The sequence below is a fragment of the Piliocolobus tephrosceles genome, chromosome 11 (genome assembly GCF_002776525.5).
Source record: "Piliocolobus tephrosceles isolate RC106 chromosome 11, ASM277652v3, whole genome shotgun sequence".
Classification (NCBI taxonomy): Eukaryota; Metazoa; Chordata; class Mammalia; order Primates; family Cercopithecidae; genus Piliocolobus; species Piliocolobus tephrosceles.
In genome coordinates, this window is record NC_045444.1 from 32,242,808 (window position 1) to 32,270,344 (window position 27,537).

The window sequence follows — 27,537 nt, forward strand, 5'->3', positions numbered from 1 at the left end:
CATTTGCACTGATACTGTTAATTATTCTCTGCTTTAACTGGTCAATTAAAACTGTAAAAGGATGACCAATGTGAAAGTATTGTTTTTAAATGTTGTCTCCCCATCATTTAACTCCAAAAACTTAATTGTATCACTTTCACCAAAGTGAATCAAATGCTTCTAAGTGCACATATTTTTCTTAAAATTTAAAATCAAGTAATAGTCTGTGTCATATGGTGACAAGAACAGTTCAAAGTACCATTATCACTGCTATCATGGTGATAATTAATTCTTTATTTATTATCATAATGAGAAACCATGTTCAGAAAATGCTAATTGAAAAATGCAGATATCAAACACAAGCTATTCATTGCCTATCAGCCAAATTGCTTCTTACACTTATGGCAGATTAGCACAGAGCCTTCCAAATAATTTATCTAGCCTACTCTAAACTTTTCTAGCCTTCTTATGTTTCACTTCATGATTTTTTTAATGGCCTGCTCTAACGTGAAGTACTAGCATTACACTTTTATTTATTAATCTGTGATGGATCTTTCATCCTAATCAGAACTGTTTCCTGATTTTGTTTTAAATACGGTCTTACTTCATTCCTTAACTGGACTGATTGGAATAAGTTTGTAACTGTCTACGGTCAATTAAGTCTGAAACTTTAAAACTTCCAAGTATAACTTTATCAACTTCAAAAGAACTGATAGTCATTTTCATATTTTCATATTGCCCAGTGAAATCCATAAGTGAACTTTCCAAAGGACCCTAATTCTAAATTCATCTAGATACCTTATGGGTACAGAATAAGATGCTGCTGATTTTTCCCCAACATGTAAAAACTCCAAGAGTTATAGATCATTAAGTGTGAATTATCTTAAAATGACTGTTTTCTGATTTTTTTCTAGAGTTTCAATCTTGTATTGACATGTGGGACACTTCCAAAATGATGTCCTGTAATCACCTGAATATACACTGAACTCCCTAAGTTTTATCTTAACTTTCCTGACTTTACTGTCTCTTTTTTCCCTACTTCTCTCAATCTCAAAACTTGAGTGTTATTAAAATCAATGTTTGTATTTGACAATCACACTCAACTGGCATGCTCATACATATATATCCAGTAATTGGGTTATATTACAGCATCATTTGACGCCTTTTCTTATGGTCCTGTTGAGTCATGAGGAGCACCATATAATAAGAAACAAATACAGAGAGAAGATTCAGAGCACAGCACAAACATGAATAAAATATTGGGTGGTAAAGTGCAAGGGGGACATGTTTGCAAGGAAAAGATCCAAACTTCCTCAAAGGAAAGCACATATAAACTCATCCTTCAAAGTTCTTCTATATCAATATGTCCATTTCAAAAGAAAGGAAAGGTAAAATAAAAAGCAACAAGGGTAAAATTAAAATTAAATGGTTGCTCCAGTTATATTCCCAGAGCCAACGAAAAGTGAAAATTCTGTGAGATGGTTGACCAATGGCTCCAGCAGTAGGAATCAGAGTCCATATTCCTGTTGAGAGGTTTCATATTCTTACATTTACTGTCCTACAGAGAACTTTCTATATTAACCAAACTTATACCGTACATGTCAGCAATGTACTAGTTAAGGCAAAGTATCATTCATAGAAAATTTGGATTGAGATGACTCCTTCTCTATGAGGCATTTCTCTAGAGATATCTTTCTAAATCAAAGACTTGTTCAATATGTCTGTTTATTATCACAATCTAATAGTGCTGTCTGTCAGCTTGTGTATTAAGACTGGTATAAACTGCATTTACATCTTTAATATAGCTGCCTTTTTTATTATTTAATGGTCAAATCTATTTTCTTCTTTACATGGGATATTTAAATATAGGTGAAAGGTGGCTAATGCTGTCTCAATATGCTTATTCAACAAGGATGACTTAAAATCTGACCATCCATGCAAATGGAATTTTGTACTTGTGGAAGCAAGAACTCAGAAGGGGTTCTCTCCAAGTAACTAGTAACTCTGTGTGTTCTAAAGATTACTTAGTTCTCTGTTCAAGCTGTCTTTTGTACATAGCCGTGTATTAACACAGGACAATTTTGACAGTCCCTTGGCTAGGCAAACAGGAACTAGCCATCCTATCTCTTGGGTCAATAAATTCTGCCCAAAACATCCTGACTAATTGAGCTAATGGATACTTAGAATATGTAGGGTTGAAGAAACTGTCAGATTGGACAGCTGGGGGATCATTATGCACTACTATCATAACTAATCAAAAGTCTGGAAAGGGACCGGAATCATTGGCTGCTATTATTTAGAGGACAATCCTCCTCTGCTACTATAAAAAATACAGACCACATTCTGTTCTTCATTCAAACGATGTTCTTTCTCAGCACTTTTATTAGCATATACTGTTTCCCAAGCTGACAATCGCTAATGTACTTCTGACTTTACCTGCTCTTTTTTCCTCCAGTGACTTATCTTAATCTACTTGATAGGATTTTCTTTTAAAACAGAATACCCCATATTTCTGTAAGGGCACACATTTATAGACATTCAGTCAACTTCTCCTAACAGCTCTTAGTGTGAACAAAATTAATGAACAGTGCACTAAAATGGTCATAAATAGCACAAATAAATAGGCAAGGTGATGAACATGTACAGCTCTTCCTCTTCCTCTTTCTTTCCATTTTGCTCTCTTCCCTTCCCTTTCTTCCTTAGTCCTTTTCCCCTTTAAAATAGTCAGACCTAAAGCCGTTAGGTACAGCACAATGACTTTCGGGTTAAGGGATGGAAGCCCCTGGGGTGAGGTGGCAGGGAGCAGAACAGGTCATGAGAACCTAAGCAAGGTAAAGAAGGCATCTGCGCAGAGGCGCAACCCCGTGGGAGATGTTAGAAATCAGGCAGGAAAGCGAGGGCAGAATTACATAAAGAAAGCCGATCTTTGGATATTGGAGACCAAGCTGTAACACCACAGAAGGAATAGCAGTGGAAACAGTAGTTTGTATACATATAGGGATTTAATCAAATAAGTATAATGAGAATATTGGTAGGCAGGTTTCTGAATGCAGAGGAAATTTACCAATATGGAAAAGTAAAAAAACTAGAAGAAAACCCTGTGGAAATAGATTGGAACTGAAATTAGTGGTGAAGATGCACATACACAGGTGAACACATGCATATATGCACATATGTGGAGTTAAATGCAGAAAATACATAGATGTAAATTCAATAGATACATATTAGATTTGCATCAATGATAAATATCAGTATAATGTATATATGTCCCCCCCCCCCCCACACACACACACTCTGACATACTGACAGGTGCTAAGAGCAATGGTATCCTAGTAACAATAAGAAAATATAGAGAAATCAGACCGTGGCTTCTAAATACCACCCACTACTAAAACAAAACAAAATGAAACACAGAGCCTGTTTGAGATCTAGTTGATTCTAGGACCAGAGCAGGATGAGCCAAAAAGTCTTGATTTATCGGAAAAAAAAAAAAAAAAAGGAAAGAAATGTTCAAAGAATGATAGGCATAAGTCAAAAAGAGATAGAAACTAGCTTGAAGTGCTCCCACTGGACAAATCAGGATAGCATGACCATCAAAATAAATGATAGGAATGGATTAGAAGCTGCTGAATATAATAGAAAACCATGAGTCCATGTAGATATAAATAAACAAGCTTATAAATATAATGAGGAGACTATTACATAGTTTAAAAGTATATAGAATACTTATTCTAAGGTTTAAAAATGGTTCAAAGGATTTGCAAAATTTGCGAAGAAGCTTCTGAGTAATTGTACAAAACCATTAGTGGTCCACATGATGCATGTGTGCCTGGCTTTTCCTGGCAAAGATCACTCTGATCAAGCAATAAACATGGGCATCATAAGTAATGGGGGAAACAAAAAAATCATGAGCCCCTTGATGGGACATAATGAGAAAACTACAGCATCAATTCATTGATACTCTTTTTAATGATGGATAATCTGAATGTAATCAGGAGCACCAATCCAAATTTCATAACGTCTGAAAAATAACTGACCTTTAAACTTCACAAGCATCAAAACCATGAAAGTCAAAGGAACTGCTATATAAATGTTAATTTCCTGATTTTGATGGTTGTACAGTGGTTGTGTAGGAAATAAGAACTAAAACATTTCAGGAGTGAAGGGACATGAGGACACTGAGGTATACTCCATAGGTACAGGAAACAATGTTACTAGTACCATACTGGCAACTTTTCTGTAAGTTTATGCTTATTTCTAAATCAAAATTAATTAACTAACTAATTAAAATTGTGTACAGAAATGAATAGAAAATGGTATATGGGTTTTCTAGCCATCCTCAATCTCATGTTCCTCTACAAACTTGTTTACCATATTGCATTGGAAAACACTGTTTATATATCTCTCCTATAATCTCCTATATATTTATGGCCCCAATGCTTAAAAAAGCTCATATCTGTTCTTGAAGAGATCATGTTTTGTTCATAGCTGAGTTATAAGTAACCTAACTTGGTTTGCCTTTTTTTTACACAAAAGAGAAAAGTTTAGATATATTTTAAAACCAGCTAGAGAAACCAGAAGCAACTCAGTATAGCACCCAGAACATAATGCATTCTGCCAATGAATAGAGTAATGGCATTGGTTTCTTAGAATTATTCAGAAAATTATTTCTAAGTCTCACAAGCTCTCTGTGCCATTTTCTGGAAAAAGAAACACTGCATAAATTATTATGTTTTTTAAAAAGAAGTCAAGCATAACAAAAGAATCTCCCAGCTTGTAAATTGTGCTGAAAATTTTCTTAACAGGAGGTTGTTTTCGTAAGATACTGACCAGGTAATGTTTCTGCTCTATCATTCCTTTTACTAATTGGCAAAATATGGTTACTGGATTAAATGATTTTTAAGATTATTCCTACTTTAATTTTTGTGGTTGTATCCTTTGTTCACCTTTTCAGAACTCTGAAGTAATCAAGGCTCACATTAACTAGAATTAATATACACAGGAGAAAATATTCATTTGCCTTTTGGGAGTCAAATATCTCATGGTATGATTTAATACAAAATTTTAATAATAACCATTAGGATTTTCATTAAAATAAACGATATGTATCTCATGTTATATATGAATACTACGTGTTAAATGTCAAAACGTACCTTGCAACTAGTAAAATACTATAATTTCCATGGGTTCAAAATGGAATGAAGTTTTCTTTCTTTTAGGCCTGTTGCTTATTTTAAGTTAAACATCTTTGATAACCTTATTTTTCTCACTGCAACTACAGTGAGTTGAGGAAAGATATACATCTTAAAACTCAGGACTAATTTTGAGTTCTGTTTCAGTTGTCCCACCCCCACCCCAACCCTCTGCATTATTTCTTCTAATTTCCATGGACTATTTTATCCGAAGACACTGTGTTATATTAAATTACAATAATAGCAATCAAAGTCATGGGGAGCAAAAGGATTTTCGATTGCAGCCCATGCTTGGCTCTCAATAGCACAGCAGAAGGAGAGCCTGAAAAGCACAACAATTCAGAGAACTTGCCAGCAGATCCCATTGTCCTTTCGGTTTCTAATGACACTGAAGTACTTCCATGATTAAAATTTAAAGGCTTCCCGGTAACCAAGTAATTTGCCCAAAACTCCTTATCTAGCACTTACCAAGAAGACTCTGATTTTAATATACCATTAATCAAGCTCCAGCCAAGTTTACCACTGATACTTTCAATTATAGAGAGACTAGCTTCATCTCTCTCAGTATGTATGTATGAGATATTTTTTTTCTGATTAGTCGGTTACCCAGCAATGAAATAAACCACAGACTTGGTTTAGATACACATTACTAAGACACTAGTTGTGGATTTGCTAACAAACTAAGATTTTTAAACTATTAATCACTTGTAAGATGATTAAAATCTGAAAGCCTTGGTGTTCATTACCAGGAATTAGTTATTAGTATTATTAAACCTGCAGCGTACTCATTAAGACACATGCTAAAACAGGCTTTATGATATAAAAATCAACTAATAAATGTACTTCAAGAAAATAATGATGGATATATATCATTAGTTTCAGTGCTGTCCATAATATCACATATTTACAAAAATATAGAATATTTATATTTATATCAAATATATATGATACAGACATATTTACATTGCATATTTACATCAAAATAAAAAGTTGACTATATAAATTATGAATTATTCCTTCAAAAGATTGAATAATATAAAAATATGTTCATAATACTTTTTACTAATATGGAAAGTACTTAAGTGGAAAATAGCTGCTTTATTTTCTTAAAATATATGCAAGTGATAAATGATACTGTACATATAATCATCTACACATGACCAATGCTTATCTTTTGCTGATTAGGGATTATTTTTACTTCTTTAATTCTGATTTTTTAAATTTGCATTTTCAACATCAAAAATATATTGCTTTGTAATCAGATAAATGACATAAATTCATCTCATTTCACACATAAGGCATCTACATAACCAAGGAAAAACCGAAGTATTTTGTCCTTTTCTTTCCCCCTCAATATTTATTTAATACCATAATGACTATTATACCAAGTCACATAATTCTTTAAAAAATATATCTGGAATGCTATATTATTGATGTTTGCAACAAAAATGTAGACTATGTGTGCATGCAGCTTAGTGGATGATAAAAAGATAATCACTAAATTACTTTGGACAATTCAGTAAAAAATAAAAATAATTTTGTTGACTTATATTTTACTCTATTTTAATGTTTTATATAGGATAATTTTTGAATATAATTAAGGACCAGGAATTTTACTATATATGTAAGGTCGAATATAGGATGATTCTAAACAATAAGTGACTATATGTAGCATTTGCTAGTGTTAGCAAAATAATATGAAATTAAAAAATTGAAACTATGTAGATTGAATTCGAAATTGCTAATTGTACATTACCTTATGTATTGCTATAATGTAAATTAAATTTTTTGATTAAATATTCACGCAATGTGGAAGAAAAATAAATTTTCTGAAGAGGGTTTTAGCCAACTTAAATGTATAGCTTCTAATTCTGGAGGCATGTGGTCTTATTACTGTTTTTATGATAATTTGAAATAACAGTAATATAATCGCAAAATCAAGTTTTTATACATAGCAATCATTCACTAATATGTTAGTCATAGTAGCTCATATTTATATAGCATTTTACAAAACACTTTAAAAACAATGATTACAAGTAAATCTCAAAAAAAATCACTGAATTTTATATTTTAATCATTATTTGCAGATGAGAAAATTCTGTATCAAATAGCATATAAAAATGTTCAACTTTGCTAATGATTAGAAGTAAATAAGTATCTGTTATTTTTCATTTTAATTTATAATATTAAAGATTCTTTGTATTATTTTGATAATATTTACTGTTGTTAGAGATGTAGTCTCCTAAGTTTTCTCTTATTTCTATGTAAAAGTACAGTCATTTTGAAAAGAAATGAAGCAGTAAGTATCAATTTTCAAAATATTCACATTATTGAACCAAAATCCCCTTTCTGAGACTTAGGTCTAAAGAACTTAACTAAAATAGAGGAAGAGTTCAACTAAAAATAATTGACACAACTTAACATGTAGCAATATCAAAATAGGTAATTAAATTTAAAAACTATACATTTATTAAAATATTATTAATAAAGTCGTTTTAAGAGCAAGATAATTTTTTATCTTATGTAGTGCTTTACTGCTTTGTCATGGTGATGTTTCTCAAAAAATATGAAGATTAAAGATGAAAATGAAATGTACCAAAATGTTAATGGTACTTATCTTGCAAAAATATTGGAATTGTTTATTTTTTGTTTTAATATTTCTTCTTTCTTATAGATTTCAGACTTTCAACACTGAGCAAACGTCACTTCTTCAAACAGAAAAACATAAAATTGATTATGTTTTAAAACTTTTCATGTTACCTAAACAGTCTCTTGATGTAGATTGAACTTGATGTGACACTGTATTCACCTGACGTTATCCAAAACAAATTACTTTAAAGATGACTAATACCATCAGAGAGATAAAATAAGATTTTCTATAAATGAAAATGTAAAATATTTCAAACATTTGATTTAATTTTTTTGATTAATACTAGATTTGCAGAAAGTATATTTGGGAAAGTTTCAGTTTCATTATGTAGCCAAAAATTGATTGAAAACAATCACTTTGCAGTCTTAGATATTCTTGATGATTAAAATGATTTATATTATTTATGTAATAATCAGTAATTTGGATTTTAAAAATATTCCACAGTAGATGATTCATTAACCCTATCTCAAATGCATGTACTTTTAAGATCTATTTATGCTGGGAGAGGTGCCTCTCCCAGCATAAATAGATAAATAGATAAATAAATAAGCCATTTCTTTTTCAGTTCTCTTTTCTGATAGCTATTGTCTGAGATTAACAATTTTCTACAAAATCAAATTTAAGAAGAAGATGGAATGACACATTTTAACCAATTATAAGTATAATATATGTGAACATACACATGTCTTTAAAACAGGAAAATACATAAGTGTCAATATACTTTAGTATACACCATGAAAAAGTTTTTGAGGCCTTTCTAAACTAATTTTATACAAAGTAAAGACAGACTTTTCTGTGAGCTTTGATTTGATATTTTAATAGTGTACAATCACTTGTACATAAAATTAGAGAAAAGCTTAGCTTCAGTTATTGAAAATGCCAAGAAAATGGAATTAAAGTAAAAACAAAAAATCACAGGCAGTTTGTACTGATTCCAAAAAAAAGAATTGCAAATTTTGTAACTACTATCTTTTTGTGTTCTTTATGATAGTGGTAACTTAAACTATAAACATACAAAAAATAGATCTTTACTCTTTCTGAGGTGATTTAATTACATTTATTTCACTTACCGTGCTTTTTACTCAGGTCATCTAAATATAATAACTATATATTTAACTTTTTAAAGTACTCTGCATCACTAATTTCTCAGGTTCCTAGAAGCTATCAAATGAGGCTACAAATGTGGAGTATATCTACCTTACATAATAGATAAATAATTACACAAACACATATATACACAAAGACTGAGTAAATAAAAGTGAGGAGTGTGACCTGAAAAGCAGCCAATATTAGTTCATTGATTTCTCTTTTTAATGAACACTTTTTTTCCTACTTTGCATATAGACTTAAGACATACTCAAGTTGGCTATTACATGAAAGATTTGAGTCCTCCTATGAACTGCACCTTCTCTAGAATGCAGGTTTATTCTTTATTAAGGGGAATTCTCAAGTTTGTTTATGATTGCTAAGTAGATCTTACAATAGAATATTTAGGCAATTGTCTACAGTCTAAAATAATGTTGAGTTTCCCTCTGCATTACCTTCCCACAAAATGCACAGCATTAACCAATTCTTTTCTGTCAACTAGCAATTTTTGGCAGATCCCTTTTGCATGATTCATGAAGGACCAGTAAAAGGCTAATTGTTCAAATTAATTTGCGTAAATGACTAAGCAAGAGATAACAAAATTACATCTGCACTTGTTTGGCAAAGATTCAATAGCAGCGGCCCTGTACTGCCAGCTGCTTCCAGACAACACTCTTGCAGAAATTAAAAGCTACAAATATTAATTAATACACTTTTTTGGTACGTTAATTTGCACTGAAAGGTTCCGGAGTGCAAAACTGCTGAGAAGATGAACCATGATAATTAGAATTAATGGGATGGATGCATGTTTTTTGCAGCTGAAGTTTTAAAAACCCATGAATGGAACTGGGAACTTGAAACTGACATTCTCATAAATCTCTATGATAATGCAGCTATTAGTATTAGAAGGATTAAGTACTATGGCTCCAGAGTTATCAATCACATGACACGTTATATCCCATCTGTCATTGCAGTAGCTAAGACACGATAGCCATCCTTGAGGAAGCTGTATGAAAAGCTTTGGGAATTCAAGGAATTGTAGTGATGACTGTCAGACTACAAAATGAACAGCTCAAAACTCTGACTTCCAAACAGAAATAATAGCCAACATTCTATTTGTCAGCTTGGTACTTTGCAAATACCCTAACTCTAGTATCTATAGTTAAGATTGGTTAGGCAATGTGAATTATAGATAGATCACACTGGTAAAAAGCGTAGTAAGATGTCACAGATTTTACCTTTAATTCATATGTAGCTTCACGACTATGAGTTTGCCTGTAAAATATTTTTTACTGATTATATTATTAACTATACATAGAAACATCTTAAAATCTTACTGTTGACATACTAGTAAATATGCTGAAATAATCTTGATACAAAGTGATTAAGAAATAAAAATGCAAAGCTTGGGCTTTTAGCTTTATCCATTGATTTGTAGATGTTATAGTTCAATAACTGTCTATCAAGATATAACATCAGTTTCTACATGTAACTTCCCAAATACTACTAATTAATGTAATTAATATATGCCACATAATTAATTTACTTTTGTTGCTTAAATAATAAAAAAGCCACATTTGCATGAAAGTTTATAGGATACAAGCAACACTTTATCTAAGCTTTCTATTTAATTTACCTAAGTTTGTATTTAGAAAGAATACAACATTGAAAATGCCAAGAGGAATTGTCTTACAGCATTCTAATTTGGATCAGTTAACACTTTTTTTTTTTTTTTTTTTTTTTGAGACAGTGTCTCGCGCTGTCACCTAGGCTGGAGTGAAGTGGCACGATCTTGGTTCACTGTATCCTCCGCCTCTCGGGTTCAAGCGATTCTCCCACCTCAGTCTCCCAAGTAGCTGGGACTATAGGCACCCGACACCACGCTCAGCTAATTTTTGTATTTTTAGTGGAGCCAGAGTTTCACCATATTGGCCAAGCTAGACTTGAATTCCTGACCTTGTGATCCGCCCACCTCAGCCTCCCAAAGTGCTGGGATTACAGGCATGAGCCACCACACCCAGCTGTGGATCAGTTAACACTTTCTAGAGTGTCCCAACCACGATAAAATACTGCATTTAGCGAGAGATTATAAGAAAATGAAAAAAAGTTTTAATATTCTTTTTAAATATTAAATACTTGGAAAAATATTATTCTTTATGCCAGGCTACCAATATGCAGATGGATGAAGGGAAAACTCTAGAATTAAGAATTTTTTTTCATTGATATTCAAAATTATGCCCTAACATGTTTATTCATTTTACAGTGATTTTATTTTTTATTTTTTTTCTAGAGACGGAATCTAGCTCTTGTCACCCAGGCTGGAGCGCTATGGCTCGATCTTGGTTCACTGCAACCTCCACCTCCCAAGTTCAAGCAGTTCTCCTGCCTCAGCCTCCGGAGTAGCTAGAATTATAGGCCTGCACCATCACGCCTGGCTAATTTTGTATTTTTAGTAGAGACAGGGTTTCACTATGTTGACTAGGCTGGTCTCAAACTCCTGACCTCAAGTGATCCGCCCACCTCGGCCTCCCAAAGGCTGAGGGATTATGGGCATGAGCCACCATGCCCAGCTCATTTTACAGTGATTTTAAAACATATATTCCTTCTATAGCTTTCCCAGATATTATCTTTCCCTAAGATTTTGTGGAAACTTGTGTGTACTTTTTTCTTCTGGAGAAATGCCTGATTACATTTTATTTATTTATTTATTTATTTATTTATTTATTTATTTATTTATTTATTTATTTATTTTTTTGAGACGGAGTCTTGCTCTATCACCCAGCCTGGAGTGCAGTGGCAGAATCTCAGCTCACTGCAAGCTCTGCCTTCTGAGTTCAAGCGATTCTCCTGTCTCAGCCTCCCAAGTAGCTGGGATTACAGGCACGTGGCACTGCGCCCAGCTAATTTTTGTATTTTTAGTAGAGTGGGGTTTCACCATGTTGGCCAGGCTGGTCTCGAACTCCTGACCTCAGGTGATCTGCCTATTTTGGCCTCTCAGAGTGCTGGGATTACAGGCATGAGCCAGTGGCCCAGCCAACCTGATTACATTTTTAAATTATATTTTCAAAAGTGTTAAGACTCAAGTTTAAATTCAAGGCTTTGATCTCACTTTTAGTAGAAATATATGCATTGTCAGGAAGGAAATATTTAAAACTGCAAACAGTCCTTTACTGTCCCTGGAAACAGATTTTGACTCTTCCTTGATAATAGTATCCATAAAGGGTGCCAGGTGGACACTGGTGTGATTACAGATGGAAAGAAGAGTCTCAAAGTGAAGAAGTTTGCAGCATCAGAAGGCTGAGTGACAGGGTAAACCTTGCCTAGCTTAGAACTGTGCTCAGAGTCTGAATTGCTTTTGAGGCATGATAAAGAACCTAAGTAATTTATTCTGGGGATAAAAGATCATGCAGTAACTTAATAGTTTAAGTATTTGGTGACTCATTGCCATGAAGAGACTATAGATTGGACTTCATAGAGAATATCTTAGTGGCAAGACTGATGAAACCTGATGATACAAACCTGATGAAAGTAGAGAGTGTTTCTCAGGGGATGAAGCAGAACTATCACTCACTTACTCTTATCACAATAAGCAATTTTCAAATATTTTTTTCCCAAAGGGAGGAATTTATAGCTATGAAAGCATACTCAGATATATTAACCTTTTTGTAAGCTCTTTAAATGGCCAGCTAATATGCAGAATAAGAACTTTTTTGTTAGGATGGAAAAGGTGATATGTCAAGGTGTTTGTCTACTTGATTGATAAAGTCAATGCAAAAATTATAGAATGCTACCATATGGTGTTCATTTGTCCTACCCTTCCTGGGTTGTCTCTACTATTTACCAGGTATACTAGCTAGACTTAGAAATATGCCCATTCCACAAGCATTTGCAACCAATTGGAATTCCTATCATACCAAAAATTTCACAAAATGTAAACATGTTATCAAATACTTCTTTGAAAATTCAATAGGCTTTGTTCTACAAAAAAATAGTTTTCATAAGCCCTTTAGTAGGACACGCCTAAAAACTGTTAAAATAGATGCTGTTTTCTAAATTTGAGAATGATATACAAGTTTCTAAAACACTTCATGAGTTTATTATCATTTGTTTATGAAGATGAATTTATACCTTTAATATTCATGATTTGAGTCTCGTAAGGTCCTTGTCAGAGTAGTTAAAACATTTTATCAAAGAACACATAATAGTTTCTTCTATTGGGAATGTGTTTCTATGTATATATGTAATTTCAGAATCACATGAAAGCTTTATGGCTTTGTGGGTGCCAGCTTAGAACAGTGCCTGACACGGATCAAGCTGCTGTTTTACCAGGGAAGAATTATTGGCCCTTGTGTAAGCATGATGGCATTGCTTGGCAAAATGTCAACCGCTTCTTTTATCATCTTATTTGTAAGTTAGTATTTCAGGATATAACCACGCATCAACAGGCAACAACATTCAAATTTGAAGAAACTCCCGTTTCCTCACGCAGATATACAAAGACGGCATCATACAGATACTTTATGCCCTTAGGCAAAGTGTCAAAAGTTAAGAAAAAAAATCTATACAACAAAATAAACATAATTTAAACAAAATCAAAACCAGCATTTTTTAAAATGGTCAAATTCCTATCATCAACATTCAATCTCCATTTTATTTTGCCCATAAAGAAATATCTCATAAATAAAACCTAGAAGACATTTCTTTCCCAAATCTTAAGGCAATAAAACAATTTTCCTGAATCAAATTTTTAATGTTACAGTATCATAAATCAAACACACATACACAGCTTTATCCCATTTGGAAGATCATACACAATAAAATCTGTGCAGCTATTCATAAGCGGGTGTAGTACAAAGTCTCAGCCTGATAGTTTCTTTCCAGAATTTTACTGTTTTAACCAAGGAAAAGGAATTATACCTCATCTACCAGTGAATTTCTTTCACCTAAAATGCTTTCTGAGCAAACATTAGAAGAACTTTGTTTTAAAAAAGAAATGTTTATGAAGGACAAAACCTACATTAGCCATTCTACTTTTAAGTGATCTTTCTGGCCTGCTACCTGCTATTCTCTGTACAATGTATACAGGTTTTATTTCTTTCAACTATTATTTGAATTATTTCTTTGTATTTATCTTTTAATCAGTCTTATTATTACGTTGCAAAACTGAATTGTAAACTCTTTGAGGATATGTTCTCAAGCTCATGTGACCTCATACAGCCTGGTATCCACTACAACTCCCAAATGTGATTTGTCTGCATTCAATTTACCCCGCTTTGGGAACGTCTTCCAACCTTACACTGACCCTCAATATCTGGAAATTTCACTCGTTAAAATCTGCCCCTCACTTCCACCAGGGTACACATTGTAATGTGGGCACTTAAGCTAGAAAAATCAGGTATTTTACCCTCAGAAACTGGACATTTGTAACTGAGGAGTCGGTTTCTGAAAATCTTTAGAACTAAGTCCGTTTAACTATAGTATTTTAGATTAAAAGTCTGTGAGATTCCTAGATTTTCATTCTTGGTCATTTACCTGATTCTTGGATTCCTCACCATGGCTCAATAAAATTTCATAATTTTTCCTTTTGGGAAGCTGGCTGGAGTTGTTTTCCCTTTCTTTTTAGTTGTGTTTTCAGTTATAATTCTAGGAAACATAATTAATAAATACGTATTCACTAGAATTAGCATCATGAAGTTGTTTCAAAGAAATATAGTCTTTATGCCAGGTATGGTGGCTCACACCTGTAATCCCAGCACTTTGGGAGGCCGAGGTGGGCAGATCACGAGGTCAGGAGTTTGAGACCAGCCTGGTCAACATGGCGAAACCTCATCTCTATTAAAAATATAAAAAATTAGCCGAGTGTGGTGGCACACACCTGTAGTCCCAGCTACTCAGGAGGCTGAGGCAGGAGAACTGCTTGAACCCAGGAGGCAGAGGTTGCAGTGAGCCAAGATTATGTCACTGCACTCCAGCCTGGGTGACAGAGTGAGACTCTGTCTCAAAAAAAAAAAAAAGAAAAGTCTCTACAACAAATGTTAAGAGAAAAAAATAATTTCTTACCAGACCCCTTTCCATAAATGAATAAAAATATGTGCCTCTCTATGTATGTATCCTATGAGCAAACTCATCATTAATAAAACATCTGTATGAGTTTGTGGCAAATTTTATTACATATCAAAATATTCAGTCTGATTAAAATATATTTGAAGAATCCCATTTACACTTGTGCCAAACTATTTACTTTGAGGTAGGGATGCAAGGTTTTTTCGTTTTGTTTTGCTTTGTTTTTGTTCCTAGGTAGAATTCTCAAATCAACATCAAAATAAAGCTGCCTTTTGAAAATAATTTATTGTTGCTAAATTATTCATTGCATTCTCTGTATCATTAAATGTATTTGTGATTAGGAAGAGTTAACATCCCATAAGACATTATATACACCTCCATAATATCTTATAAAGCAAAGACAATTTTTCCATTAGTGAGTGAGAAAAAAATAAACCAATCATTAAGAAGTCATATGATTTTGGGATTTGGGGGACAAAGATACTTTGAGAGAGCATCTTTCATGACAAAGATTGTTCCTTTTTTTTTGAGAGGCACACAGAATCTGCTTGGTAGAAAAATTATTGATGCATAAGGAATCCCAAAAGGTGGACACCATTTATTTGTAAATCTATTTCTTGAACTCTTGTTTTTGTTTCTTAAATCAAGTTACTGAAATTGGTATTAAGAAGTAAAAAAAAAAAATTCATATACAGTAACTACTGTTATCACTCTATGGAAGAAAACGTTTGACATGTATGTATAAGTTACATAATATATTTAGAATGTTGATGATATAAATAGAAGAGGCATTTTAACACCTCGTAGTTTCCTGGAAAACAACTTACCATCCAGTGCAGGGACGAAAATGAAAAGCCTTATATTCCCCCATCAACATGTGGCTATGTTAAAATTTTAACAATCAGAACACCTAATGTTCAGTCTGGGTAGAAGGACTGGTTGTAGAATACTAGATGGATAGGTTAAAATGGTACCATATGTCTTCAAAACAATGCATTGTGACTAAATGATTGGCCACAGTGCCGCTGGCAACTGTTCCTCTGAAGTTCAACTTAGAAATGGAAAATGAATGAAACTTGTTTACCATTGACTGGTCATAACTCACTCTAATCTTGCCAAGGAAAGATCTGCTACCAGGTTTCCCATAATCTTAGGTTTTTGTCATCCTAATTCCTTTCAAACAAAAGGTTTTATTATTTGAAAGAACATTAGAATAAAATTCCTTCTGAGATTACTTTACATTTTCTATTCATAAGCCCCAAATAATAGCACACCAGGGTAAGAGCAGAAGTCTAATATATTCGCCACATGTCTGACCACTGATTACCTTTTATTTAGAGAAATATCCTGGAGATCAGGTATAGGTTTCTTATAGCCATGTGACAAAATAAAAAAAATAAATATATTGTTCTGGGAGCAACACTCCTCCAGTGGCTCTTGAGTGATCTTGAGGAAGTCATTTCAATTAACCTTGGCTCCGTGTTTGCATCCAACATATGGCCATGCAAACTCTGTATTATTCACTAACTCAGTGATTCAATTCAAAAAGGAATGTCTACTAAAACTGAAGGCTGATTTTATCTTTTCAAAAGAAAAGACAAACATACCAAAAAAATTGCTACTCCTCTCTCTTGGAATATATAATTCATTTTACATGGCGTTTGCTCTTAATGCTTGAAAGTGAGGCTCAAAGTCACAAGCCAAGTGAATAAGAATGTGCCCATGTTTTGTTTCATGTAACCAGCGCTCACTGTGGTGGTGACTGGCTCTTTTTTTCTAGACCACAAAGAGGAGTTCATACTGTTTGCGTAAGAGATTTAAACAACCAGCCTTCATATTTTTATCATTTGGTAAAGCTGCCAGAAGAAATCTGAAATCTCAAACTATCAATGAGTAGAAGAAAAAAAAAAAGATCTTACTTTTTAAAAAAGACTATGGAAAATTGGAAAGGAAAAAAGAATATAAAGAAAGCAAAGCCAAGAGGAAGTAATAGGGTTTCCAGTACTACGTACCATGTCAAAAATATCAGGAATTCAGTCAGACCTTTAATTAAATTTTTTTTCTTAGAGTGCAAATACGATGAAATTAGTAACTTTCTGATAGTATTATTTTTCCTCAACATTTGTCTATGATTCTTAAAGGAAAACTAAATATCACTGAATGAAACCCCAAATCTGGCTTTCTGAAGAGTATTCGACCTTGGAAAGTGGTCGCATGCTTGTCACATTTAGTCTATTACATAGTTCTAAGTCCATGTAAAAATACAAACAGATATTGCTAAACAAGGCCTTAGCAAGGCAGGACTGTGATTCAAACAGCCCTTTTCATTCAACACCTTCTGGTGAGCAGAACTAGCCAGGAGCAATGCAGACTGGGATTAAGAAACATGACCAGCTGTCCAATGGAGTCAGGTTCTATGAAACTAGTGGCATTTTCTCTTAGAAGCAATTGAAATAAACAAGATTATTTGTCGTTGTTTCAGTTCAGAGAATGGAGAATATGCATTTTGAGAAGTGAGAAAGTAAAAGGTTGAATTAGTTTTAAAAATTGGAAGAGACATGCTGGTAAGGGCAAAGGAATGAGCTAATAATTTAAGACATTTTATAGGAAATATTTTGGTGGATTTTATGATGTAGTTTTCTTTGGTTAGTTTTTCAGGTTCTTCTAATCTATGCACTTTTAGGAATAAAGTGATTATGACTAATGTGTCTAATAGCTAATTTAGGTAATGTAACCAATTTATTTAATAATTATGACTAATGTACATTTACATACATTGTAAATTATAAGCTTTATTTCTCACCAAAAACATGTTCTAGTGAATAGAGATTGTATTAGTTGGCTAGGAAAACAGTAACAAAATGCCACAGACTGCATGGCTTAAACAATAGAAATTTATTTTCTCACAGTCATGGAGCCTGGAATTCCAAGATCAAGAGGCCAGCAAGGTTGGTTTTTCTTGAGATCAGCCTCCTTTGTGTTTTCAAGGTCGCCTTGTTGCTATGTCCTGGCATGGCCTTTCCTCTCTGTGTGGGCATATTCCTGGTGTCTCTCCCTCTTTTTATATGGACACCAAGTATATTGGATTAGGGCTCCACTCTTAGGACCTCATTTATCCTTAATTACCTCTCTAAAGATTCTGTCTCCCAATACAGTCACATTGCAGGTTAGGGTTTCAACACATGAATTTTAGGAGGACACAATTCAGTTTAGATCCAGCACGTGATAACTATAAACATTTCTAATGCATTTTCTTATTATAAAGAGACTCCTTCCTTACTCATCCATCTCTTTAAAATAGTTATTACTATGACTTAAGTTTTAGCTTCTCTTTTAATGGGAATAATGCACCTAGATTTATTAGACCATTTTTAGGAAGTGTATTTAAAAAAAATTTGAAATATCAAATAAGATCTTGACCAAACCAGAAATTGTAAGCAGCTGATTTAGCATAAAAGCCAACACTGTCTACTTTGGTATATTATTGAAGTGACTCACCGATTTAATCAAACCACACTTAGGTACTAGTGTTGTGACTGAATTTTAGAAAAATGTCTTTGAAGAAGTGCATACATATAATTATTAGAAAAATTACCTGAAGTTTGGAAACAAGCAATAGATTACTAGATGCTCTTTTATTACTTTTCTATTTACTTTTCAAAATTTACGACGCTTTAGGAACACAACCTAATGTACAGATTTTTCTCAGGTAAATATGCAAATCATTTCCCTCCAATGAAGAGATAACTGTGAAAGTCACAATTTATTGCCCAGAAAGACATTAACTAGTTTTATATCTAACCCAAGAATCTCACCCTAATATGTTTTCTTAAAATTACCTCTATACCTACCTCATCAATTGTTGTTTGAACTGATTTTAACTTTCCTGGTCCATTCATTAATTAACAGGTTAAATAAAATCTTTGACACATATCTATTTAATATTTGCCTCAGAGCCACAGATTTACTTTCCTGAAAATAATACTTAAGCATAACCAATAAACACACATTCATTGATTAATATCTTATGTTGGCATATTATAATAAATAATCTAATCTGGAAATTGAATCATTAATAGAGACTATAATACCAAATGATTTATAGTTTAATTTTAAAATTACTTGTCATGCTTTGCGGGAAAAATGGAAAATTAAAACTTTAAGAAAAGCATCTGGAGCATTAAAAAAGGATTTTCTGTTATTTCTAAGTTTATGTAAACTTATACAGTAAAAGATTAAATTTCTTGTTTCCCATTGTCGTTTAATAAACATATGTTATTTCTGTATGTAGGCATTGTGAATACATACTTATAAAGAAAAAGAAGGGAAGAAGGGAAATTAGTATTATTTTAATCCATGGCTATCTATAATAAAGCAAATCATTTCTAACATAATTGGCTTTGAACTCCCTGTTACTAATTTGGCTAGAGTCCCACATTGAGTCTAAGTGTTTTGTGGGGGAAGCAGCAGCTCAATGGTTTTTCTTCCAAAGAAATTTGGCCTAGTGTCATGAAAGGAAAGGAACTAGCTAGATGGATTGTTGGTTTATGGAAACCTAAATGCAGGTAGTATCCTTCTGATACAGTCTTACTGGGTCAATTCTTCTGTTTCTTCAACGTTTAAGGTCAGGAATCTTTTTCCATTGGGAAGTTTTCCTTGCCTACAAACATTAGCTAAATTAGATGCCTCTGAACTCCTATGCCGTCCTTTAATTGCACTTAATATGTATTTCGTATGTTTTATGATTCTGCCTCCTCCTTTATTCCATGAGTTCAATAAAAAGAGAAACTGCAATGTTTATCATCCAACTAATTTAGTTTTTGACATCTACATACTAAGTAAATAAACCCAGATAAAATATATTTGATCAGAGGGCTAACCAGCTTGACATAAAAACTTGAATATGGTCTTTCTCCCTAAAAAAATCTTTTAAAAATACCTCTCAAAATTTCCCTCCAAATCGGCATCTACTCCGCCAGAGAATTATAATATTTTTTCTTCCGCTTTCATAAAATAACCCGGTCAACAGCCAAGACCGGCCCCGCCTGCGGCCCTGCAGCAGCTGCAGGAGGAACCAGGAGACCGAGGCCTTCCTGCCGCCCCAACCGGAGACCGGCACCCTGGCTCCCCGCCGCCGGCAGCGCGCAGACAGCGGCGGCCAAGCGACCTCACTCTGTGGCCGGTAAGTCATTTCCGATTTAGCTGATTTTTGTCCCTCAGCGCATGCCCTTGCTCCCCGCCCCTGGCTCCGAGACCCCCGGCCCCGCACTCACTCTCCTCCTCTCACGAAAGGGTCACGGCCTGTGGCCCTGCGGGCAGCAGTGCCGCGATGAACCCCAGCGCCCCCAGCTACCCCATGGCCTCGCTGTACGTGGGAGACCTGCACCCGGATGTGACTGAAGCGATGCTGCAAGAGTAGTTCAACTCAACCGGTCCACCCTCGCCATCCGGGTCTTCAGAGACCAGATCACCCTCCGCTTCCTGGGCTACGTGTACGTGAACTTCCTGCAGCCCCCGGACGCGGAGCGTGGTCTGGCCACCAAGAACTTTGATGTTATAAAGGGCAAGCCAGTATGAGTCCTGTGGTCTCATCGTGATCCATCACTACTCAGAAGTGGAGTGGGCAACGTATTCCTTAAAAATCAGGACAAATCCATTGAGAAGGCACTGTGTGATGCATCTTCTGGTTTTGGTAACTCCCTTTTGTGTAAGGTAGTTTGTGGTAAAAGTGATTCCAAGGGCTGTGGATCTGTAGGTTTGAGACACAGGAAGCAGCTGAAGGAGCTATTGAAAAAAAAAAATGAATGGGATGCGCCTGAATGGTCTCAACGTATTTGTTGGACGGTTTAGGTCTCCTAAAGAAAAGCAGCAGAACTTGCAGCTAGGGCAAAAGAGTTCAACGTTGGACCGACCTTAAGTGTGAAAGTAATGACTAATGAAGGTGGAAAATCCAAAGGATTTGGATTTGTAAGCTTTGAAAGGCGTAAAGATCCACAGACGGCTATGGATGAGATGAATGGAAAGGAGGTTAGTGGAAATCAAATATATGTTGTTCAAGCTCAGAAAAAAGTGGAAGGGCAGACAGAACTTAAGTGCAAATTTGGACAGATGAAGGAAGATAGAATCACCAGATACCAGGGTGCTAATGTTTATGTGAAAGATCTTGATGAGAGTATTGATGATGAACGTCTCCAGAAAGAGTTTTCTCTATTTGGTATAATCACTAGTGCAAATGTTACGATGGAGGGTGGTTGCAGCAAAGGGTTTCGCTTTGTATGTTTCTCCTCCCCAGAAAAAGTAGCTAAAGCAGTTACAGCAATGAATGGTAAAATTGTGGCCAGCAAGCCATTGTATGTAGCTTTAGCTCACCGCAAAGAAGAGCACCTGGCTCACCTCACTAACCAATATGTGTAGAAGATGGCAAGTGTACGAGCTGTGCCCCGCCCTGTAATCAACCCCTACCAGCCAGCCCCTTCTTCATGTTACTTCATGGCAGCGGTCTCACAGACCCAGAACTGTAGACCCAGAACCGTGCTGCATACTATCCTCCTGGCCAAATTGCTCAACTAAGACCAAGTCCTCCCTGGGCGGCTCAGAGTGTCAGACCTTATCCATTCCAAAATATGACCTGTGCTATCGGCTCAGCTGCTCCTAACCACTACTCTGAGACCAGCTTCTTCACAGGGTCTACCAGTCATGTCTACACAGTGTGTTGCTAACTCATCAATACAGACAATGGGTCCATGTCCTGTAGCTGCTACTACTGGCTCCACTCCTGCTGTCCACATCATTCCACAGTACAAATATGCTGCAGGAATTCACATTCCTCAACAACATCTTAATATACATCCACAGGTTACCAGGCAGCAGCTTGCTATTCATGTCCAAGGTCAAAAACTTTGTACTGCTTTCATGTTGGCATTTGCCCCTCTTCAGCAGCAAAAGCAGATACTTCTGTTTGTATCTGGTGAACGACTGTTTCCTCTTATTCAAGCCACGCACACTACTCTTGCTGGTAAAATCACTGGCATGTTAGTGGAGCTTGATAATTCAAAACTTCTTCATATGCTTGAGTCTCCGGAGTCTCTGAAGCTGTAGTTGTACTACAAGCCTACTGTGCGAAAGACGCTCCTGAAAGCAGTTCACAGTGCTACTGGTGTACCAACTGCTTAAAATTGATCAGGGACCACGGGGGTGAGGGGGAAGCAAAAACCAAAAATCTTGTGTTTCAACAAAGAAAACTAAACATCAAAAAACTAAAATGTGATGGGAAAAATTACAAAACATAAACAAGGAAAACAAACTGTGAACCTTATGTATGGAGGAAATATCAAGTCTAGCAAACTTACTGGTCCTAGGTTACTTATTGATTTGAAAATAACAAACAAAACACAAAAATATAGGAAAATGTAAAAACAAGCCAGGCATGGTGGCTCATGCATGTAATTCCAGCACTTTGGGAGGCTGGGGGTGGATCACCTGAGGTCAGGAGTTCGAGACCAGCCTGGCCAACGTAGTGAAACCCCATCTCTACTAAAAATGCAAAAAATTAGCTGGCACATGTAATCTGAGCTACTAGAGAGACTGAGGCAGGAGAATTGCTTGAACCTGGGAGGCAGAGGTTGCAGTGAGCCAAGATCATGCCATTGCACTTCAGCCTGGGCAATGAGCAAAAAACTCCATCTCAAAATAAAAATAAAAATTAAAATTAAAAACAGATTAATGTTTTATAGACCCTGGGAAAAAGAATTTTCAGCAAAGTATGAAAATTTAAAGCATTTATTTAATTTTGTAACTTAACCGTGGAATAGCTCAGAATGTCAGTTATGTTGTAAATAACAGAATTGATAACTAAGCAAGGAAATGTAACTTGGATTATGAAATTCTTGGTTTAATAAAAATTCCTTAAATGGTTTAAAAAAATGGATGGGCTCAAAAACATAAGGTGATTATGCAGTGTATGTACACATAAAAGGAGGATGTGGCCAGGCACGGTGGCTCACGCCTGTAATCCCAGCACTTTGGGAGGCTGAGGTGGGCAGATCATGAGGTCAGGAGTTCAAGACTAGCTTGGCCAGCATAGTGAAATCCCATCTCTACTAAAAATGCAAAAAATTAGCCGTGCATGGTGATGGATTCTTGTAATCCCAGCTACTGGGGAGGCTGAGCCAGCTACCCAGGAGGTGGAGGTTTCAGTGAGCCGAGATCATGCCATTGCACTCCAGCCTGGGTGACAGTGCGAGACTCTGTCTCAAAAACAAACAACAACAAAAACGTAGATGTGTATGCATTAATACTAATATGTGAATCAATTAGTCAATTTGTTTCCAAAGTAATTGCTTATCTAACCTAATTCAACCATTTTGTTTGTTTTTCAAACCTTACTGGGAGTATAAACACAATCTGACTCTCAAACAGGTTACATCTAAACTCTCTACACCTTTATCTAGCAATTGCAATGTTGTATAGCTTTCTTTGCTGTTACATCACAGCTATGATTTTGTAAAGCATTTACTTTTATAGCATTGGGATTTGTAGCTATTAGAATATCAAAGCTATAGGAACATTTCAAATATTCCAAATATAAAAACAAATTTGATTTCAGAGGGAGACTTTACACTAAAGACTTTACACTTAGACTATTATATGCCTGAAAATAAGGCATATAATAAAGAGCCTGGTAGACCATGTACCCTGACAAAATCACTGAAAATGGCTATAAAATCTGATGGAAACACTGAAAAATTACCTTTGAGGAGGATGCAGAATCCGTTTTCTTTGTAAACTGACCCTGAAGATGTGTCAAAACATTTGTAATATCCGCAATAAAAAGTCAACGGCATGACTGGGAGATTTCTTGGGCCTGAAATAAAATATTCATTTTAGTGATTTTTCTTATTTAATGTGGTGAGGTGAAAAATTGATATAGTCTATCCATTTTTCTTTAGGTATCCCCATTAATGTCCACTTCTAGCCTTTCAAAAAGCGTAACTAAACAATGCAAAAAATATTTGTGATTGCCAGAGTAGCACAAGGGAAAGCAAAGACCTCTCAGCCATGAAAGAAAGAAACAAATGGGTTAATTTTTTCAATGTTTAAAAGGAATCCATCTCAACCATGTCAGTAGTCCATCTGATTTGATTTTCTTCCAATGTAAGCTAAAGTACAGGTTATTCTCACACCTCAGTAAGGATGTAAGGTATTTGAAGACGAGCCCTGTAAGATTAAAACGTCAATAATATATTTATATATTGCAGTAAGATGCAGCCTTTTGCAGTCTGATATTTCAGTTAGGAAAATGGAATATGCTACTCTGGTGTTTTGAACTTCTTTTCAAGTTTTTAAGAGATTATTGTTCTAGCCTAGCAGTTATTATCACTCAAAACATACTTTTTTTGTTTCTATGATGTATTTATTCCATTAATATTTACTAAATATTAAGTATGTATTATCAAAAATGATGCATTCTTTAACCCTTTCTTGGAAATCAATATTTGGAAAGATAGGCTGGTAGAACTGTTACTAAAATATGTAGGCAATTAATTCCTCATAGGGATAAAATATCTTCCAACAATTAGTAGATATTATATCCCATTACCAATCTTATTCCATTATGACAGTCAAAAATTTGTTTCCTAGTCAAAAAAGCACTTCATTTATTCTGTGTGTTTCAAAGAGTTTGGTAGTTGTCTCCTTGTAATATTTCAGCTTTTAAGCTGCTTCCCTGCCTCACTGAGCTCACATAAGGTACATCTGAAAGCTTTAGTACAAATTTACTTCGAATAAAGTCTTCAATTCATTTTCATGGCACCAAAAAGACAGCTTTAATAACTGCAATGACAAATAAACTGGAAATCATTCCAGGCCTTTTCACTTAACTGACAAGTAGAACACTCTCATAATGAGCCGCAGGTTTTACGTTTTCTCTTTGACCATAATAGCTTCATTTAAGAGTGTCAGACCCTGACACTTCATCATTTATCTACATTATTTCTCTTCTTCTTTCAAATAAATTATGGAATACTAGACTGAGCACATAAAAACAAAGTGACTTGTTATCAGTAAACAGTAAGATAAATTGTCCAGAAGTTCCTCATTTAGTTCCTTTTAAATTTAAGGGCAAGTTATTGGGTGCACCTTTTTTTAACTTCCAACGTTTGCATTTTTACAACCATCTTATTTCTCTTGCCACTGGCCTCTGTGCACTCATCCAGAGCCTGATGTGGAAGGCATAAAGTAATCCCATTATCCCAAGGTTGGCCGCTGAAGTACAAAGAGGCAGAAGGGGAGAAAATCAAATAAACAACTTTGAGAGAGATTTCTCCACATCTATAAAAACCCCCATCCATAATACATCTTGTCATACTAGAAAATGTGACACTTCCAAAGTAATGAACATTGCAACTCTAACTGTTTTAGCCCTTGGAAATACAGCACTGGCTTTAAATGGATGGGTGAATGCCATCTCCTCTCATTTCATCTTTTTTTTCACCTTATGGAACTGAGGAAATCAAAATCCCAATCGGATTGTATTTCTTTTTGAAACTGTTGACCAAGTTTATGGAAATCCTCACCTCTCTTCCTTCTTACATATTGGTTTAGTATTAACTTAAAAGGACTTAAAGAATCAGATCAGATTAATTAATATAAATATCAATATTTTAGAAACACTCAAATGTGTGTATGGGGCAATACATATTAAAGTCTTATTTATATGCTAAATATATCAATGAAAGATGTATAATGTAGGCTGATTGTATATTAACAACTTTTCATTGACGTGAGTTATTCTGGAATTAAGCCTTAAGATACTGTTGTTTTATTTTGCTTTTCCTAGATATTACAATCAGTTTGGTCATAATAGCTCACAGATTTAGCAACAATGTAACATGGAAATTTAAACACTGGTAACTTAGTAATGTTTTATAGATGCCCTACTCAGTGCAAAATTCTGATACAGGGAAATACAAGAAAAGGCTATATGACATTACCCATCCTCAAAGATCTCCGGGAGTAGGTTTACGTATCTAATTTCGGGATGCTATTTAGCTTCTGAGATTCTACAGTGGTGAGAATAATTTAAGGTGTGAATAATTTATATGCCTCTATATTTATATTTTGAGGAACTTTTCCAAGTTTTAGTTCCTGAGAAGTTGGTGTAATAATATGCTATTTTGGCTCCTTCTACTAACCCAAACATGAAGATATTTCAGAAAGAGATGTTGATGAATTTCTCAGCCAGCAGATATCATAGAAATGTTGGTGGATGTGTGGGGGCAAAAGAAGATGGTTAGGGCTGTATGTGAATGGGAGAGTGCTGGGAGGTGGAGGTCAAGGTGGAAGGAATGCAAGGCAGAAGAACTTGGAGTAGAAACAGTCTAGGTTGTGTCAATTTAGGTAGTCATATGTTTTGGTGGAAATGTGGCTTTTGCTTTCCTATATCGTGTACCTTTGCAGGAATAGTTGGCCTAGGAGAAGGGGAGAAAAGAAATATCTCTTTAAAAGACAGTGTCTTAGTAAATGTACCCATTATCTCATAAAAGCTCTTTATGCTATGACATGTCTCCTATTCCCTAAAGTCACAAAGAAAGACAAAGGTCAGGACAAAAATTATCTTCCCATCCACAAGTATGCAACCCAGTAAAGGTGACTAACTCACAAAGACAATACAGACTCGCAAGGGAAAGTAAACAGACAAATATAAGACAAAGACAAGAATCAGCAAACCTATAGGCTGAAGACAACAAACTGCAAACCTACAGATAACCTTAAAATGAATATGCTAAATATCTTCAAGCAAAAGAAAATATTGTACACTTTGTTTATTGAAACAGAAACAAACAATAATATAATATAATAACAATGACAACCAGTAGTCTGGGCGTGAAAACATCACAGAAAAGAGAATTCAATATATGGTTCACATACATACAGCTGAAGAATTAGTAAGAGAAATGGAAAATAAGGTGAAGGAGTTCATTGAGAAGGATTACAAAGGGAGAATGCTAATAAAGGAATGCAGAATGAAGGGGAAGGGTTAAGTTACATATCCGAAAAATTCAAACAGATTAAAAAAGAAATGACTGGAAGAATTTAATGAATTACTGATGCGGAGTTTAACAAATAAAATTATGAGAACTCAGATACAAAGGATTTATGGCAAGGCAAGCAGGAAAAATAATAAAAAGACTGATACCTAGAAATGCAGTGAAATCTAAGAATTGCAGAAACATAAAGACAATTTTAAAGGCCACCAAGGAGAAAAAAATAGATCTTCTATAATAAACTGAGAAACAGATAGTCATTATGCTTCTCAACATCTATAGATAATGTACTAAGTAGCAGAGCAGTAATATTTTCAGCATCATAAAGAAAAAGAAATTCAAAATATATAGTTATATATATAAACTACCATTTAAATGAGCAAAGCCCAATAAAGATATTCTCAAGCACATTTCTTGATAAGTTTCATTACACAAAGACCCTCTTTGATATTACCATTGGGTACAAAAAGATAAATACATTTGGGTGGTTTCTATCAGCAGAAAAGAGAGTATTAAAAACTAT

General features: G+C 34.7%; 1 pseudogene; it reads left to right on the forward strand.

Moving 5' to 3' along the window:
• Positions 1–20,299: 20,299 nt before the first annotated feature.
• LOC111546169 lies at positions 20,300–22,068 on the forward strand (annotated as a pseudogene).
• Positions 22,069–27,537: the final 5,469 nt, after the last annotated feature.